The 17,667-nt window shown below is 48.7% G+C and overlaps 1 protein-coding gene across 2 annotated transcripts in view; it reads right to left on the minus strand.

Annotated features, from left to right (window-relative positions):
• AHNAK (AHNAK nucleoprotein) overlaps nucleotides 1–15,626 on the minus strand; it is an 80,127-nt gene extending 64,501 nt beyond the window's left edge. For both annotated transcript variants that reach the window (XM_081340895.1, XM_081340894.1), the window contains exon 1: nucleotides 15,504–15,626. The gene's annotated coding sequence lies outside the window, so the exon portion shown is untranslated. The remainder of the gene's footprint in view (nucleotides 1–15,503) is intronic.
• Between the last annotated feature and the right edge of the window lie 2,041 nt (nucleotides 15,627–17,667).

The raw sequence follows: 17,667 nt of genomic DNA on the forward strand, positions 1-17,667 counted from the left end.
GTGCCTGACTAGAACTCAGTACCTCCCCGTTTCTGGGCTTACGCACAACACCAAAGTGGCTCTCCCATTTGTTCTAGAAGGTGACCCAGGTCACGGCCTTGCGGTTTTGCACTGTCCCATGAAAATAGAAGGCCATTGGGGCTGCGGCACGTCTCTCGCACGTGCACACACCTACACACCCAGCTTTGCACACCGCTTGCCGCACCAAAGGGGGCAATCTCGTTTCAGAAGAATCAACTGGAGCATCCTGCGAGCAATTCACCCACCTCAAGCTTTGCTCTTCTCTCCTGGTGTTAGTATTGTGCTCATGCCTCGTGAGTGCGTGCAGACACACACACACACACACACACACACACACAGTGTTTGCAAGCCTCGGGGCAGACCTATCCCATTGTCTTTGTTGCAAAAAACCTGCCCTGGCTTGTTCCTGGCTGCGAGGGTGGCAGTTTCTTTGTAATGGGAACAAGAATTGGAATCCATGCACGTCTCTCTTCCTTCACACCCACTGAAGGGGGGTGGGGGGTGGGCTGATCAGGCTGATAAGAGTCTCAGCTGGTTGTCCCCCTCCTCCGCGCCAGGGCTATGCAAGTGGGGGCCTAGCGTCCCACCTGATCTCGTCCCATCAAATTCTCACTCTCTGCCCCCCCCACCCCCAGGCATCCCGTCTTTCCCCCCACATCCAGTGGGTCTTCCCACCTTTGCAAAAGTTTTCCAAACAACTTCCCTTCCCCCCCCACCCCTCCTCTAGACTCCCGCTGGAGGCATCTTCTCCTGAGCCTCCATATTTGGGCAAAAATCTTTCCCAAAGAAAGCTTGCCAGATCTGAATGGTTTCTGGTAAGGAAGAGCAGCGAAGCACAACTTGAAAGGTGGGAAAGGAAAGGGAAGGGAAGGGAAGGGAAGGGAAGGGAAGGGAAGGGAAGGGAAGGGAAGGGAAGGGAAGGGAAGGAAATGAAAGGGAAGGGAAGGGAAGGGAAGGGAAGGGAAGGGAAGGGAAGGGAAGGGAAGGAAATGAAAGGGAAGGGAAGGGAAGGGAAGGGAAGGGAAGGGAAGGGAAGGGAAGGGAAGGGAAGGGAAGGGAAGGAAATGAAAGGGAAGGGAAGGGAAGGGAAGGGAAGGGAAGGGAAGGGAAGGGAAGGAAATGAAAGGGAAGGGAAGGGAAGGGAAGGGAAGGGAAGGGAAGGGAAGGGAAGGGAAGGAAATGAAAGGGAAGGGAAGGGAAGGGAAGGGAAGGGAAGGGAAGGGAAGGGAAGGAAATGAAAGGGAAGGGAAGGGAAGGGAAGGGAAGGGAAGGGAAGGAAATGAAAGGGAAGGGAAGGGAAGGGAAGGGAAGGGAAGGGAAGGGAAGGAAATGAAAGGGAAGGGAAGGGAAGGGAAGGGAAGGGAAGGGAAGGGAAGGAAATGAAAGGGAAGGGAAGGGAAGGGAAGGGAAGGGAAGGGAAGGAAATGAAAGGGAAGGGAAGGGAAGGGAAGGGAAGGGAAGGGAAGGGAAGGAAAGGAAAGGAAAGGGAAGGGAAGGGAAGGGAAGGGAAGGGAAGGGAAGGGAAGGGAAGGGAAGGAAATGAAAGGGAAGGGAAGGGAAGGGAAGGGAAGGGAAGGGAAGGGAAGGGAAGGAAATGAAAGGGAAGGGAAGGGAAGGGAAGGGAAGGAAATGAAAGGGAAGGAAAGGAAAGGAAAGGAAAGGAAAGGAAAGGGAAGGAAAGGAAAGGGAAGGGAAGGGAAGGAAAGGAAAGGAAAGGAAAGGAAAGGAAAGGAAAGGAAAGGAAAGGAAAGGAAAGGAAAGGAAAGGAAAGGAAAGGAAAGGGAAGGAAAGGAAAGGAAAAGAAGATAGGCAGGCAGGCAGGCAGGCAGGAAAGGAAAAGAGAAGGAAAGAGAAAAAAGAAAAGCAGGGAGGGAGGGAGGGAGGAAGACAAACCACTCGGACAGACCACCCGGAGGCTCCAGCTGGTGCAGAATGCGGCCGCGCGAGTTGTGATGGGGGTTTCCCGATACTCCCATGTAACACCTCTGCTCCCCGAGCTGCATTGGCTTCCAGTTGTCTTCCGGGTGAGATTCGAGGTGCTGGTGATGACCTATAAAGCCCTACATGGCATGGGTCCGGGGTATTTGAGGGAACACCTGCTGCCGGCATCAAACGCCCTTCGCCCAGTGCGCTCCCACAGGGAGGGTCTGCTCAGGGTGCCGCCGGTGAGAGATTGCCGGCGGGTGACACCCAGGGATAGGGCCTTCTCAGTGGGGGCGCCTGCCCTCTGGAACCAGCTGCCAGTGGAGCTGAGGACTGCCCCCGACCTCCAGTCATTCCGCCGGGGCCTGAAGACCTGGCTCTTTGAGCTCTCGGGCCCAGGCTGAGGAGGAATTTTTAATTTGGGGTTCTTTTTAACTGACTACAGGGTTAATTTAATATTTTTTAATTTGGTTCTTAATTTTTGTATTTTGGATTTTTAATTCCCTGTAAACCGCCCTGAGTCCTCAGGGAATAGGGCGGTATATAAATATAACTAAATAAATAAATAAATAAATAAATAAATAAACCCCCAGAGGAAGAAAGATTTAAAAGAGTCTCCTTACAAAAAACCAAAAACAGGCTCATTCAAAGAAACGTTGATGCCAGAGAGACGGCTGGCACTGCCCTTGTTTTAAGCTTGGCCTCCGTAGGTCAGCCCTGCAAGGTAGACCACATCGGGAAACGGACCCTCCCATGAACTACTATTTTATAGTTAAAGGGTATAAAGTCTGAATCTTGAAAGTCCGACAGAGACTCTCCGTAATTTTTGTTAATGGAAGAGAACCAAGGGTAGGGGAGGGGGGCCCTCCCCTTCCTCACCCCCTCCCCTTCCAAGGCAGGAGGGTTTGATCCCCTAACTGCCACCAAATTCCTTCCACAAGGCCCTTTCCATATTTCTCATACGGTACTTCTCCGATCAGGAAAAAGCTTAGGGCTGTTCTCTTCGGATCTCAGTCCCCGTTAAGATTCAGCCCATCTCTGCAGGGCGTTGGGAAAAATAAAATTAAAAATGAATTTGCCACACTTTTGCCACTGCCTCGTGTGCTCAGCCGCCAGGGGCAGCCCCACACGACCTGCGCTGCTAGCAGTCAAGCTAGCAGTATTCCAATAGCCTCGGACGCCAGCCAGTTGCACCCTCTCCCCTTATAGAAGAGGTCCAAAGGATAAAGCGAAGCACATTTGCGCCCAGAGTGCCCTTCCCACCCTTGGGGGGGAAAGGGAGGGGAGGGGGGGGCTTCCCATGTTCCTGAAGCAAATCTGCAAGAAGACAAGAGGAACAAGAGGAGGAAAGGCTAGAAGGGGAGGCTGGGCTGGCTGGGGAATTCTGGGAGTTAAAATTCACACGGCCTAAATGCAAGTGAAGACTTTTTCCAGTCTTTGATCAAACTGAGCACGGAATTCATCACAACAACAAATTACTGTCTTGAGTCTTCTGCAACCGTTTCTTTTTCTTTCTTTCTTTCTCTTTCTTTCTTTCTTTCTTTCTTTCTTTCTTTCTTTCTTTCTTTCTTTCTTTCTTTCTTTCTCTTTCTTTCCTTCCTTCCTCCTTTCCTTTCTTTTTTGTCTCTTTCTCTCCTTCCTTCCTTCTCTCCCTCTTATTTTTTTCCTTCCTTCATTTTTTCTTTTCCTTCTTTTCCATTCCTTTTTTCTATTTCTTTCCTTTCCTCTTTCTTACTTTCCTTCCTTCCTTCCCTCTTCTTTTTCTCTTTTCCTTCTTTCTTCCATTCCTTCTTTTTCCTTCTTCCCTTCCCTTCCCTTCCCCTCCCTCCTTTTTCTTTCTTTCTTTCTTTCTTTCTTTCTTTCTTTCTTTCTTTCTTTCTTTCTTTCTTTCTTTCTCTTTCTTTCTCTTTCTTTCTTCCTCTTTCTTTCTCTTTCTTTCTTTCTTTCCTTTGTTTTTCTCTCTCTCTTTCTTTTTTTTCCTTTGTTTTTCTCTCTCTCTCTCTTTCTTTCTCTCTCTTTCTTTCTCTCTCTCTCTTTCTTTCTCTTTCTTTCTCTCTCTCTTTCTTTCTTTCTCTTTCTTTCTCTTTCTCTTTCTCTTTCTTTCTTTCTCTTTCTTCTTTCTTTCTTTCTTTCTTTCTTTCTTTCTTTCTTTCTTTCTTTCTTTCTTTCTTTCTCTTTCTTTCTTTCCTTTGTTTTTCTCTCTCTCTTTCTTTTTTTTCCTTTGTTTTTCTCTCTCTCTCTCTTTCTTTCTCTCTCTTTCTCTCTCTTTCTTTCTCTCTCTCTCTTTCTTTCTCTTTCTTTCTCTCTCTCTTTCTTTCTTTCTCTTTCTTTCTCTTTCTCTTTCTTTCTTTCTTTCTTTCTTTCTTTCTTTCTTTCTTTCTTTCTTTCTTTCTTTCTTTCTTTCTTTCTTTCTTTCTTTCTTTCTTTCTTTCTTTCTACTATGGGCTGCAAACCAAACTGCTACATGATATCCAAGACGGAGATTTTCCAGAAACTGATCGGACGGCCCCCATTTCTGCCTTTGATGTCCTAAAACAGGGGGAGAATAACCGTCTCCAAATAACATACAGAGAAAGAGCCTGTTTTAGGTCCAAGTAACGGGATTTGCATTCAACATTCCAAAGGCTTCTGTTTTACTGGAATGATTGCCATCCACATTTTACAGGACCAATGACCGCAGGAGAAGCAAGTAATTTGTGTGTGTGTGTTTTTAATCCTGACTACATCTGAATCTCCAGCCACAGCAGTCCTGGGAGATTGTCATTCTAGCTATAGATATATTTTTGGGAATTGGGGTGGGTTAGGGTTTTCACGCAAAGCCAGCAAACAGCTTGGACAGGAATGTTGCAACCTTTAAAACATGCTAGCTGGTGAATTCTGGGAGTTGAAGTCCACCCATCTTCAAGTTCCCACGGTTGAGAAACAGCACGGACCCCTTTCAAGCAGACATTCCCCTCCTAATAAATATATACAGTACAACACCCCCAGCTTCCTGCATTCCACTCCATGCCCTCCTCTGAGAAACTTCAGCAACCTGTATATTTTTGCACACAACTGGGCGGCGGGGGGGGGGGGCAGGCGGAACTGGTTCAGCTGGTTACGAGGCAGGACCCGAAAATTATGCACACCGGGATTCCGGTGCCGATAGGAAATCTTATCTTTGTCAGAAATGTTTGCAAGCCTGAGAGTCAGCTAGGCATTTCACTCAAAGAGTTCCAAACTTACAATAGGAACCATGAGGACCAGGAACTTGCTAAGAGAAAAAGAAAGAACGAAACCAGATTTCTTTTATCTTTTCTTTTTTCCCTTTGCTGGTAGAGTCATCTTGTTTTTGGTGGCATATTTATGTACCATATACTCAGGATCTAACAGGAATTCCAAAGGCGAGCCTAGGTCTGGCCTGTACCATTTCAGATTTTGGGTGGCAGGGTTTTACTGGCTGGCACAAACGCTTCTCGTGGTCTGAATAGGGACCGAATCAGTTTCATCAGCTGAGTTTCACAGTTTCTTCCTTTGCTCCATCCTTACTGTCCTCCTAAAGTTCAGGAACGGCCTGCAAAGATAGTCCTCTCCTGACAAGTATTCGTTTAGCGACCGAAGTTACAACAATGCTGAAAAAAGTGACTTAGAACCAGTCCTCGAACTTATGACCAACGCCAGAGGGTCGCTGCAGTCACACAATCAAAAGCAACCACCCAGAGACCCTGAGAGAGACGAGTGGTTCAGAAGTCTGAAATCTAAACAGACAAACAATCCAACAAATAAACCAACTTGAATTGACCACGATTGCAGGGTCCCGCGGTCACATGACCTTCATTCGTAAACTTCCCAGTGGGCTTCGGACCAGCGAAGTCAAGCTTGATTGGCTTAATGACCGTGACAGAAAAAGTCATAAAAGAGGGCAGGATTCACTTAGCAACTGCACCCTTACTGATGGAAGCTGTGGTCATAAGTTTGAGGACTACCTAAACTTAAATGACCCTGCCTTGGTTGTCCTGAATGGTAGACCACAAAGAAATCTCAGGAACAGCAGCAAAACTGAGCAATTAAAAAAACCAGCAAAACCATCATGGTGCGAAGGAAACCTCCGTTTATGTCCATAAAAGTTCGAAGAATCAGCTCACCCTCAAAGAACCATCGAACTGAATTGCCATCCCAGTGTTGAAATTTGGACTGGTCCTCAGCTTACAACCATTGGTTTAATGGCCGTTCAAAGCCACAAGGGCGCTGAAAAAAAGTGAGTTGCGATTATTTTTCCCATGACGGTTGCGGCATCCCCACGGTGACGTGATCGCAATGCGGGCACTTGGCAACCCGTGGCGGTAACAGAGGTTGGAGAAGGAGAAAGCTTTTACTAGTAAGATAAGAGCCTTGGTGGAGCAGTGGGCGAATGCCTCCTTAAGTAACACCAGCTGCCCGCAATTAGTGCAGGTTCGCATCCCACCAGGCTCAAGGTTGACTCAGCCTTCCATCCTTCCGAGGTAGGTAAAATGAGGACCCAGATTGTTGGGGGCAATTAAGCTGACTTTGTAAAAATGCTGCCTGAGATGGGGCCGAAAGCCCTAATAAGCAGGCATATACATAGAACGAAGGCTATTGCTAAGCTTGTAAGCCGCCCTGAGTCTTCGGAGAAGGGCAGGATATAAATGGAATTAAAAAAGAAAGAAAGAAAGAAAGAAAGAAAGAAAGAAAGAAAGAAAGAAAGAAAGAAAGAAAGAAAGAAAGAAAGAAAGAAAGAAAGAAAGAAAGAAAGAAAGAAAGAAAGAAAGAAAGAAAGAAAGAAAGAAAGAAAATAAATAAATAAATAAGAGCCGTGGTGGCACAGTGGTCAGAATGCGGTATTGCAGGCTGACTCTGCCCACTGCCAGCAGTTCGATCCTAACCGGCTGGCTCTCCAGGTTGACTCAGCCGTCCGTCCTTCCGAGGTCAGTAAAATGAGGACCCAGATTGTTGAGGGGGGCAAGATGCTGACTGTAAACTACTTGGAGATTGGATTGCAAAGCTTAAGACGAAGAAAAGCACTTTCCTCTTTTTTGCCATCTTTGCTATGCCCGTTAAAAAAAGAGAGAGGAAGAGGAAAGAAAATCGGGTAGGCCATAGTTCTCTTTACACACCTTGTGTCAATTTGTAAAGCTTGCAGAAATACCGCAAGAGGATAGCGGTATTTAGAAGAAAAAGACACTAGTGCGAGTGTAAACGCACCATTTTGAAAAGTGCAACAATAGATCAGCCGGTTCAGAATCCATTCAACCCTGAGATTTGTCTTCTTTGTGTTTTTTTGTTTTCGTCAAGTTTCTCGTCCTCATGGTTGCAGGAATTCCCGTGTGAAGCCACAAGAATGCAAATATATCCTTTTTAGGGAGCTTAGAATAGGGTGCTGAGTAAGAGTCTTCATCTCTTAGAGTCAAAGTTACCAGGAGAAAAATCTGAATATAGGCAGTTCTCAACTTGCAACCATTTGTTTAGTGACCAAACTTACAAAGACAGTGGGGGGAAAAAAGCGACTTATGACTGTATTTCACACTCAGAACCGTTGCAGCCTACCCATGGTCACGTGATCAAAATTCAGACGCTTGGCAACTGACTCGTACTTATGACAGTTGCTGAGTCCCGGAGTCCTACGATCCCCTTTTGCCACCTTCTGACAAGCCAAGCCAACGGGGAATCTGGATTCACTTAACAACCGTGTTGCTAGCTTAACAACCGCAACGATTCACTTGACAACTGCGGCAAGAAAGGGCGTAAAGTCGGGCGAAACCCGCTTGACAACCGCCTCGCTTATCGACAGAAATTTGGGGCTCCATCGTGGTCGTAAGTCAAGGATGACGAGAAATTGCTTTATTTTTCCCTATGCAACAAAACGTGTCGCTTTTGCAAAACCCGTAACGGGACACGAAACACACTTCTGGATGTCGTGTAAACAAGGCCACCAACACCATTACTACTGTAATATTACCACTACTCCTGCTGCTACTATAATGCCTCCTTAAGTAACACCAGCTGCCTGCCATTAGTGCAGGTTCGAGTCCCACCAGGCTCAAGGTTGACTCAGCCTTCCATCCTTCCGAGGTAGGTAAAATGAGGACCCAGATTGTTGGGGGCAATGAGCTGACTTTGTAATAATGCCGCTTGTGGGGTGTGTGAAAGCCCTAATAAGCAGGCATATACATAGAATGAAGGCTACTGCTAAGCTTGTAAGCCGCCCTGAGTCTTCGGAGAAGGGTGGGATATAAATGGAATTAAAATAAAAAATAAAAATAAAAAAAAATTTAAAAACACACACACACAAACACACACACACACACACACGCAACTGGCAGCTTTTCCGCCAAGCAACATCTACAAAAAAATCTTGGACGAGGATCCTGGAAAGCGACAATTTTTGCAGCGTTTTCGGAATCCGCTCTCGGCCTCCTGCACGTGGGGCAACCTCGTGCCTCGCAAAGCCGCCCCCCCTCCCCCCCTGCTTTGGAAGGACGGACAAACACGGGTACATCAAAGCTTTTGAGCATTTTCTGTCAGCCGGATTCAGACATGGGGAAGGGGGGGGCTCTAACCACTGAACCCCAGTACTTACTTTTTTTAAACTTTTTTTTCTGTTTTTTTAGAGAGGGGAAACCAGAGGCCCGAAGCCATTTGGTGTAAGGTGGGCCCGGCAGAGGGAAATAATTTTATTTTTGAAAAAGGATGCCGGCGTACGGAGCCTCGTTTGACCGCAAACTAATGTAACCCCCCTTGCCTTCTTTTTCAGAGCAAACCCGTCAGAGCAAGAATAGGACCAACAGCTGAGAGACAAATTAGCCCGGCTTATTTTCGTAGAGACCGGTTAAAAGGACAGAACCAGATAGTGACTTAAGTTTTAAAACAAAACAAAACTCCAAAGCTCTGAAGTTTTTGCAAGCTGGGAAGTGGGGGGGGCAAATGCAAAGAGCTCCCCCCCCCTTTTGTAGCACAAAGAGCAGTGTGGAAGAAAAATAAATATAAAATATTCCACCCAATTGCCTAAGAGTAAAACAAAACAGGCAAGCATCTACATGCAAAAAAACAAGAATGCACAGGGACGGGTGTTTGTGTCTCTGTCTGTCTGTGTGTGTGTGTGTGTGTGTGTGTGTGTGAAATGGATGCAGAACGTCCTTGACTTACGACCACAATGGAGGCAAAATTTCCACTGCTGAGCAAAGCAGTTGCTAAGCGGGTTTCGCCCCATTCGAGGGCTTTTCTTTGCCACTGTTGTTAAGTGACTTGCTGCAGTCGTTAGGTGAGTCACCCAGTTGTTAAATGAATCTGGCTTCCCCATTGATTTTGCTTGTCAGAAGGTCACAGAAGGGGATCACGTGACCCCGGGACACTATGCAACCGTCATAAATATATGAGTCAGTTGCCAAGCATCTGAATTTTGATCACGTGATCGTGGGGGAATGGCTGCAATGGTGGTTAAGTGTGAAAATCAGCCACATCACTTTTTCAGTGCTGCTGTAACTTTGAACGGTCACTAAACAAATGGTTGTAAATTGAGGGCCACCTGTACAGAGAGAAAAACATGGGCCCTAAAAAAATGCAAGAAACAACAGAGAGAGAGAGAAAATTAAGCACAAGAACAATGGAATCAGAATCGAGCTGGAAGGGACCTTGGAGGTCTTCTAGTCCAACCCCCTACTCAAGAATAGAATGGAATAGAATAGAATAGAATAGAAAATATGGAATGGAATGGAATGGAATAGAATAGAGTAGAATAGAATAGAATTGAATTGAATTATGGGATAGAATAGGAGAGGAGAGAATAGAATAGAATTATGGGATGGAATGGAATAGAATAGAATAGAATAGAATAGAATAGAATAGAATAGAATAGAATAGAATAGAATAGAATAGAATAGAATAGAATAGAATAGAATAAGAAATAGAAATAGAATAAGAAATAGAAATAGAAATAGAAATAGAAATAGAAATAGAAATAGAAATTAGAATGGAATGGAATAAATATTTAGAATAGAATAAAATAGAAATAGAAATAGAAATTAGAATAGAATAGAATAGAATAGAATAGAATAGAATAGAATAGAATAGAATAGAGTAGAATAGAGTAGAATAGAGAATAGAGAATAGAGAATAGAGAATAGAATAGAATAGAATAGAATAGAATAGAATAGAATAGAATAGAATAGAATAATGGAATAGAATAGAATAGAAGAAATATTTAGAATAGAAGAAATAGAAATAGAAATATAGAAATTAGAAATTAGAATAGAATAGAATAGGAATAGAATAGATGGAATGGAGTAGAGAATATGACTAGACTAGACTAGGTTTGTTAATTTGATTAGTCTTGCAACCTTATCATTAAGTTAAAAAGAAAAATAAAATACATAATCTGGTTCCAGGATAAAATGGTAATGCAGAATAACTATGGAAGGTAATGTAGTGATACTAGATATGTGATAATACGCAGTCAGGTAAGTGTCTCTTCCTTGCAGGATACCCTAATTAGTCCAGTTCTTATCTCAGCTGTCTTAATTAAAAGCTCAGCAGTTCCGTTTACAATACATATAGAACAATAATGAAGAATGCACAAAAATGAGAGAAGCAGCCGGGACTTTATCTAGCGCCCCCCCCCCCCACCAGAGGTGCTCATTTGTGATATGGGCTGCTCATAGATTTAATAAATAAAAATGAATAAATAAATTGTTGCAAAGGACCCCCTTTTTTTGGCTCTTCTTTCTCTTTTTTTTTGGCAGGGGTCCTTTCCAAAGGCTCAGCGCGGCAGGTTGGAACTGAGGTTTTGGAGGCAAAAATCATCTGAAAAGGCCCGCAACGCAGAAAAGCAGTCCATTAAGGTTGCCTGTTTCATGTTTTTCTCCCACGTGCTAGATTTCCGCCTGCGGTGGCTGAAACGGAGGGCGATGCAAAGCCAGGGGCTGAAGCCTGCACATCCGAGGCCCCATTGAAGCTGAAAATCCTCCAGCTTCTGTCCTCTCCTTTGGGTCCAAAACTTGCTGTCCCGGCCTTCTGGCGCCAAGCGTGAATTTCATCCTTTTGGAACAAAGCAAGAAGCTTCATCCCTTCTCTCTCGCACAGAGCAAGACCGAATGAAAAGAACAGGAGGGAGGGGGGGCACGCGAATAGGCTGGAGGCGTCGCCCCCCCCGTCCCCCTCCCCAGGCCCCGTTTCATGGGCAGCCATTCCAGCCGAGTGGAAAGCCGAAAACCTGGCAACCTCCGTGCCAGCCAGCCAGCCAGCCATCCCAGAGAAGCAAAATGCAAGACAAGCACGCAGTGAATTAACGCACAGCAGCGGTCCAAAACATTCAAACACGCTTTCGTGGCATCAGCAGAAAGCGGGCACGGGAGTTGGGCCCAGGGGCCCAGAGAGAGCATCAGGCAGGTCCGGACCAGCGGTGCGAAACGGGATGCAGAATGTACGCGTGGGGGGGGGGGCGGAACCAGGCACTTCCAGTTGAAAGAGAATTATTACTGATTTAGCGTAGGGCAGTTTAAAGACAGCAAATGCAGAAGCAAATGTGCCATTCACGGACAGGGTTGGAAAATGGAGATATATTTATATTTATTTGATTTATATACCGCCCTTCTCCCAAAGGACTCAGAGCAGAGCAATCTTGTAGGGTGTGAAAGATCTGCGCCCCCTCTTGCCAATCTGGACTCCAGCATCCCTAATCCCCAGCCCCACTGCCTTATTGGCCAAAGAGCTGAGGACACCAGATTGAAAAAAAAGCTTCCATTCCTGCTGCTGCAGTACACATTTGGGGCGCCGCCGCCCCATTTCAGGAACGCCCCAACCTCATCGGCACAGACCCCATTCTGTAAAAGTCACACACACCCCTTTCCTCTTCTCGGAAGAGTCCTTGGCAAGCCCACCCTGCGGGGTAGGCCCAATCTATTGCAAACCTATCGTACAGTCTTGAAGGGCAGGCAAAACCCAGCCTCATCCTGTCCCAGGAGGTAAACCGCAATTTGGAAAAAGCACTTTTTTTTTTTTACACGCCAGCACAAACAAGACAAAACCTCGGTTAGGTTTACGCGACATGCTAATCCAGGCTAAAGTAGGTACACATAGTCCTCAACTTCTAACAGTTCATTTAGTAACTTTGAAAATGGCGCAGAAAAAAGTGAGCTATGACTGCTTTTTCACACTTAGGCCCGTGACAGCATTCCTACTACAAGACACGTCATCGGAATTCGGATGCTTGGCAACTGGCTCCTCTATTTATGACGGTTGCTGTGTCCCGGGGTCGCGTGTTCCCCTTTCGCAACCTTCTGACAAGCCAAACCAATGGGGAAGCCAGATTCACTTAACAACCGGGTTGCTAGCTTAACGACGGCAGTGCTTCGCTAAACGCCTTGCGGTTGAGAAAGGACACAAAATGGGGCAAGCCTGGTGTAACCATTCTCTCACTTCGCAACAGAAATTTGGAGCTCCATTGGGATTGTTAAGCCGAGGACGACTACCTGTGCCAAATGCCAGGTGTTTTCCGAATCCAGACGGAACAGGACGGGTGAATTTGGACTATGCCTGAGCTGGGTGAACCCGTCCAGCTGCATTGCGTGAATTCGGTTTCAAAAGCTTCCATTACGTTGTATGAATCTGACCGATTTCAGCAGTGTCCTCTCCTGAAAAACACACAACCTGGACTTGCCCAGGGGCCTCCTTGGCTGCAGCTACCCGGGGTGGCCGAACCCCATTTCTCTGCCAAACAGGGTCACAAAACCCCTGGATTCCTCAAGTGCTCCATATCCCACTCCGGGAACCAAAGCAAGCCCATCCATTCAGAAGACCGTCACCACGAATCTTCCCCTAGGGCAGGGGTAGGCAACTTCGGCTCTTTTATGACTCATGGACTTCAACTCCCAGAATTCCTGAGCCAGCTTGGCTGGCTCAGGAATTCTGGGAGTTGAAGTCCATGAGTCATAAAAGAGCCGAGGTTGCCTACTCCTGCCCTAGGGTCTAGGAGGAAGCCTCCTCACGCAACACATCTGCACACCGAGCCCTGTTTCCGAGCCCTTTTGATCCCAAAGCGTTCCACCCTAGCAGACACTAAGTATATAGGCATCAAGTGGCAGGGGGTTCCACAGCTTCACTTTGCACCAGATGTGCTGTAGTATTCTGATGCTGACCGCATCCACCACAAGCCTTGACTAGGCTATCCCAGCCCTGCAGATGAAAGATTCTTATTGGCTGGGTTCACACAGCACCTCAGCTAAAGCAGGATTTTTTTTCCTCCCCTGGTTTGGGAGGTTGTGAGAACAAATGCTGCTGCTCTTAAGGCCGACTGCAATTCCTGACTCTGGGGAAAAAAATCTCTCCACCCCCTCCCAGATCTGTGTGCCTCCCCCACCCCAAAACCACCTTTGTGATCATCAAAGACCTAGTCCTCCTAGTGGTTCTCCCAGGTCTTCTGAACGGCAGGATTGCCAAACCGCTTTTTTTAAAAAAAAAATTATTATTTCTTCATTCACTTCGGTTTGTGCAACTCTTCTTTGGAATAAATAGGTTTTGGGTTGTTATCGTTGTTTTCTAGCTTTTACCCTCCATCTCTTGGTTCTTTAGCTGCAAGCCCTGGCCTCTTAAAAATCACCTAAATCAAAATAGATCAATCCAAACGAAAACACAGCCAGGGTGTCCTGTTAACTCTGGGGAAGGCGGGAGGGGTGGGGTGGGTTTCAACAGGTTATGCAACCCCAGCTTTCTTTCTTTTTTTCTTTCCCCCCCCCCTCCACCCCCACCCCCAAAACGGGATTCGTTTCTTTCTCTCCTTCCTTTTGGCTGCGGGAGATTTTCGCTCTGCAACACGCGCGCGCGCGCGCGTTGGGCTAAGCCGGGGTTTCGGGAGTCGTCTGAATCAGCGCTGCCCGCAATCCTGGCCCGCCCGCCCGCCTTGCTTAGGGAATTCCCTGGGCTTCGGCTCCCTTCTCCCCAGATCCGAGCCCCTCCCGCCCCACCAAAGCTTCTTTAGGATGGGCTCGGCCCTTCCCTTCCTCGCTGGCCTTCGTCAGTCTTTCCAGCCAGCGCATTCCAGAGGGCTGGCGGGGGCCCAAGGGCGGGGAAGGGGGTGGGGGTGGGGGCGAGGTGGGGAGGGGGAACGCTTCCCCGCCCAGAGAGAGAGAGGGGGGGGCAGCCCCAGCCAGGACCTAGCGCCTGCCCCTCCCGCAAGCCCGCCCGCAATCCACATTCACGCCAGTTGCACAAGCAAAAGGGAAGGCGGCGGGGGGGGGGTGGTGGTGTGTGAAAAAAAAGAAACAAGAAACTTAGGAAGAAAAAAAAAGCGAAGCGGAGTGACTCCGGGCGCTGGCTTAATCCGAATTGGGTGGGTGGGGCCGCTGCGCTTCCCACCAGACCCCCTTCCCCCCCCCCAACCTCCGAAACATCCCTCTGCGCTCTCTTGCCTGTCCCCTTCGCTCTTCCCAAGCGGAGCAAAGTCACTCCGGCAAAAGCAGAGGGAGGAGAGAGAGAGGGAGGGGTGGGGAAGGCTTTGCAAAGGAAAAGGGGGTCCCTAGCCCGTTCAAGCCCACCCCCCAGTTGGGCTCCTTCGCCTCGGCTTCTTATAGGCACAGCTGCCAACCTGCAGCCGTCCGCCTTCCGCCAGCTCCGGAGCGAAGGCTTAAACCGGAGCCGCGCCCTGTCCCGAACTGCTGCGACGCGCGGAAAAAAGAACGCCAGTCCCGAGCGCGGAGATTTTGGGGGACGGGGGGGGGGGTGAGTGTCCCCGCCAAAAGCAAGCTTCGGGGGAACCCTTCCCCCCCCACACACACACACACGGGTCTCCTTCGCCCACCGTCCCGTTTCCTTGGGAATCCCCAAAGGCGCGCGCGAGGAAGAAAAAAACCACACATTCCTCCCGAACCGGAGTCACTCTGGATTAAGCCAACGCCTCGCTCGCTCGCTCGCTCGCTCACTCGCCCGGCCAGCCACATCAGCTCCGGGCCTACGCCTGCCTGCCTGCCTGTCCCGAGTCGTTGGAGAGGGGGGGGGGAGCCCAACTTTCTCGGGACGGGTCCCCCCCACTCCATCTCCCCTGCATGGGGAGGGGGGGCTTGGGGGGGCCAGATCGTGCGGGGTGGGTGGGTGGGGAAAGTCCCTTTCCAGCTCCACATTCAACACCCAGGGCTGGAGTTGGGGTGTGTGTGTGGGGGGGAAAGGAGGGTCGCGAGTGCACCCCACCCCTCCCTCCCCTTCTGGTCAGTCCAAAGTCTGTGCGAAAACGGGACAGCCCCCCCCGCCCCCCCGCAAGCCGGACAAGCCGCTTCCAGCGCCCCTCCCGCCCCAGGGCCAGACTTTCCCCCCCCCAGCTCCAGGCGGGGGAGGGGGGCGGCTCGGGGAAGCGTCCGGACTCTTCAGGGCGTCGCCCGGGGGGGGGAGAGGGGGCGGGAGGAGGGGGGGCTTCCCTTCCCTTATTAGATGGGGGGGGGTCTCGACTCCGTTCGGGGGTCCCAGTGGGCGCCCGCCTGGTATCTGCAGCCGCGCGTGTCTTTTTGGGGAGGGTGGGGTCACCCCCACACCCACCCACACCCAGACCCCCCCCCCTGCCCCGGCGAGAGTGGGCTCACCTGTGGGTCGGTGGCCTCAGCCTCCCAGCACGGCCATGCCCGGCGCCGTCCCGCTGCGACGCCCCTGCAGCCCCCGACCCGGAGCCTGATCCCCGGAGGCGGCGAGCGAGCCCACGAAGCGAGCGGGGCCGCGGAAGAGAAGCGAGTGGCGCTCCCCGCCCGGCCGCGCCTCTTGTAAGCCGGCCCGGGATGGGTGGGACTCGGCCCGCTCCGTCGTCGGGGGAGGGAGGGAGGGAGGGAGGGGAAGGAGGCTGGGAGGAAGGAGGAGAGAGAGGGGAAGGGAAGGGAAAGGGAAAGAGGAAGGAAGGAAGGAAGGAAGGAAGGAAGGAAGGAAGGAAGGAAGGAAGGAGAAAGAGGGGAAGGAAAGGGACAGGGACAGGAAAGGAAGGAAGGAAGGCAGGCAGGCAAGCAGGAAGGAAGGAAGGAAGGAAGGAGAAAGAGGGGAAGAGAAGGAAAGGAAAGGGACAGGAAAGGAAGGAAGGAAGGAAGGAAGGAAGGAAGGAGAAAGAGGGGAAGAGAAGGAAAGGAAAGGGACAGGAAAGGAAGGAAGGAAGGAAGGAAGGAAGGAAGGAAGGAAGGAAGGAAGGAAGGGAAAAAACAAAGGGGAAAAGGGGGAAGGGAAAGGAAAGCAAAGAAAAAGAAAAGGAAGGAAGGAAGAAAAGGGAAAGAAGGAAGGAAAAGAAAGAAAAAGGGAAGGGAAAGGAAAGAGAAAGAAAAGAAAGAGAAAGGAAATGCAAGAAAGAGAAAGAGAAAGGAAAAGAAAAGAAAGGAAGAAAAACTGGTTCTGAGCCACTCAAAGTCACCTTGAAATGAGAAATGGGCCACAAATAATATATTTATATATATATATATATATATATATATATATATATATATATATATATATATATTAAGGCTTATCTTTTCTCCAGGCAATTTCAAGAACTTCCAGCCTTAACTGGCAACCAGAGAAAAGAGGCTTAAAAAAAAAAACTAAAAAAAACTCAGCAGCCTTTCCCTGCTCTATGATTTTCAAAAATAGACTGCCTCTGATGCTGGAGGCTCCATTCAGCCCCCACCGCCGCCCATATCGACTGGTGCCTCCTGTTCCTCATCAGCTTTCCCTTTCCTGTGCTGGAGTTGCTTCTTACCCCTCACACCCCCACAGAAAACCCATTGCAAAACCCGAGATGGCTGCGGGGGGGGGGGCGCCAGGTCCGCAGAGATGAGGCAGCAGGAGCAAAGATTTCCCCGGGGGGGGGGGGCAGGATTGGGGCAAGACTGCCAAACCAGGATGGGTGGTAGCTGAATCCAATTTCTCCGTCCCTCCGTGGGAAGCTTCTCCAGGAGCCGGAGATGATGGGGGTCACCTCCATCACCCAATTTCCACTTGGCATTTGTCAGAGGGACACCCCCCACCCCATCCGTGACCTCCCCCCCCTGACAAGGTCAACATTTCGAAAGCTCCAGCTTGCGCTTCACCGCTGAATGAAAACAGGACGGGCTGGATTCCTAGGATCTGTTCACACAGCAGACCCAACCGGGTCCTTGGAGGACCGAGCGGCTGCATTTCCACAAACACCCGATTTGTCTCAAATTGAAATTGGACTGGAGACACAGATGATTTGATTAGTCGATGGTTCAACTGGTTGTGGTGCACACCCAGAACATGAATTAACTTAAAATAAGCATGTTAACTCTTTTGCATTAGCACTCGTGTGGAAAGAGCTCGTTTGCTTATTATTTATTCATTGGATTTTTATTCTGCCTCGATTACTTGATAAAGTCACTCAAGGTGGTGGCGGATGGGCCTAATACAGGTAGTCCTCGGCTTACAACCGCAACTCTGAGCCCGGAATTTCTGTTGGCTAAGCGAGCATTTGTTCAGTGACTTCTGCTCCATTTTACGACCTTTCTTGCCGCTTTCTCGTTAAGTGAATCGTTGCAGTTTATTTATTTATTTATTAATTTAATTTCTATACCGCCCTTCTCCCGAAGGACTCAGGGCAGTACACAGGGCAATAAAAATACAATAAAAATACAATATACAAAAGTTAAAAATAAGATTAAATAGAACACGGTTGTGAAGTGAATCCGGTTGCAAGAGGGGATCACGTGACACGGCAACCATCATAAGTATGAATCAGTTTCCGAGCGTCTGAATTCTGATCACGGGACAGTGGGG

This window comes from Vipera berus (assembly GCF_964194415.1).
Source record: "Vipera berus genome assembly, chromosome: 16".
Classification (NCBI taxonomy): domain Eukaryota; kingdom Metazoa; phylum Chordata; class Lepidosauria; order Squamata; family Viperidae; genus Vipera; species Vipera berus.